General features: G+C 44.8%; 1 long non-coding RNA gene across 1 annotated transcript; it reads left to right on the forward strand.

The window, feature by feature from the left end:
* Positions 1-789: 789 nt before the first annotated feature.
* On the forward strand, positions 790-1570 carry LOC306981399. The gene is made up of 3 exons (XR_013794107.1): positions 790-845; positions 915-1242; positions 1471-1570. It is a non-coding gene; the product is annotated as an uncharacterized lncRNA (long non-coding RNA).
* The last annotated feature ends 393 nt before the right edge of the window (positions 1571-1963 follow it).

Genomic DNA, 1963 nt, shown 5'->3' on the forward strand with positions numbered 1-1963 from the left:
CCAAATGTCAATGTTGGACGGAAAGCTCATGTAAGTAATCAATATTTTCTATTTCTTTGCTACTAATGACACCATTTTTTTAATCTTGTATTTTTAGACTCATTCAGCCACTGCTACAAATGCAGCTGCCAGTGTGTGTGAGGCTCCAGTGCCAGCAGGTGGTCCTCCTCAAACCATCTCTCCACAACAGCCTCCAAGTGAGGAATCGTTCTTTCTCGCTCCTCCATTAACGCCTCCAAAACAACGGCATCGGCCAGCGGAGGGTCAGAGTTTTGGAGTGAATGTGGTAAAACTTTTCACTTGTTACTAAGTTTGGTTAATTTTTTTAATTATTATTATTATTTTTTGACCTGTCCTTCTCTGTGTCTACAGAGCGCATTTCAGCCTGGGCACTCTGCTGAACTTCCTCTCCTGTGGCCTAAAAGCACGCCCCTGGAGGATCAGCAATGGGTCTCCACAGCATTGTTCAGAGTTGGTGCTCGTGGGAAGTTGGAGCTCCAGGACCATCTCCAATTGTGGTATTTCCCTCCTCAGCCATCCCTTATTTACCACCAGGCACCAACATCAGCCAGATGTTTTGCCCATCCTATGCTGCTGTGGATGCCGTATAGGCTGTGGAAAGTCAGGCTGCTGTGTGCGGACCAAGCCTGTAAAAGCCCTCTGAGTAGTGGAGGTCTTCACAGGCGGGTGCATCAGGTCCTTGACATTGACCGCTTTTACAACATGGTCACAGAGACTCTGATTTGCTCCAAGTGCCGCCGCAGCTACCTGTCTTGGAATAAGGAAATACTTCAGCAGCTGGACATGGCCCACCGCTCTGAGTTTAGGGTCATTCTTACTCGCCGGTATGTTGCATTTTGATTTGATTTTGTCAGTTGTTTATCCATGTATACATGATTTATTTATTATTACAGATATGCCTGTGACATCAGGGTGATACGCCTCCTACGGGAACGTGGTCTGGGGAATGGCCCTGTCCGACTGATTGGCCAATTGAAAGAGAACCACAGTGAAGAGTGGATGAAAAGGGTGGCGCGGTATACCAGCGAGTGTGCTTCTTTTACCAGCAAAAGTTGCCTGATGCCGTCAACATTTGAAGAGCCTCCCCAACCTGTGGCAATTCCCAGCTATAAGTGGCTTTCAGTGGTGTACAGCCAAGACATCCTGTTCAGGCTGGAGGATATCAAGGCTAGTATCACCTCCACTTATGGATCCATCTTAAAACTGGATTCCACCAGAAAGGTACATCTTTAATTTTTATGCTGATTGTTTTTCTATTTAAATTTAAATAGAAATGGAACCTCAAATTAACAAACAATTAAACAGTAGGGAAGGAATAACACAAGAATTACATTGCAGACATAGCCACTAAATTATTTTTTAAGACATCACACGCATAAGCTCTATAATCATGCAATACAACCACTGAAGGTGTTGCTACAAGCGGCTTAATACAAATGTTTGTTTTAGATCACCAAAAAGCTCTCGGGTCCGGCAAAAGGCACTGCACAGTGGCTGACATCAGTCGGCAACGAGATGGGTCAAGTGCTCATCAGTGTCATGACTGCTGGTGAGGGACCAGGTTTGGATCTCATGGCAGCTGGCTTGGTAGACAGGTATGTTTCCTATAAAACATTTGCAGTTACATGAAATTAAACTTGTCCTTAGTTTAGAATTTACTATTTACAATTTGTCATTGTAATTTACTATTGATGATGAACATTTAATTATTTTTATCATTATTTATCACAGGTATAAGGCTGCATGTGTAGAGTCTCCTGTTGCTCTCTATGTGGACTGTGGCTGCTGCAAGGATGTGGGTGAGACCAAGCTGAAGGCCAGATTTGGTGGATGGCCTGACTTGATTGTGCGCCTCGACATCTGGCACTTTATGCGGCGCTTGGCTGTGGGATGCACCACTGATGCACACCAGCTCTACCCCACTTTCATGGCTCGCATGTCA

The sequence above is a fragment of the Gobius niger genome (assembly GCF_951799975.1).
Source record: "Gobius niger genome assembly, chromosome: 22".
Taxonomy (NCBI): Eukaryota; Metazoa; Chordata; class Actinopteri; order Gobiiformes; family Gobiidae; genus Gobius; species Gobius niger.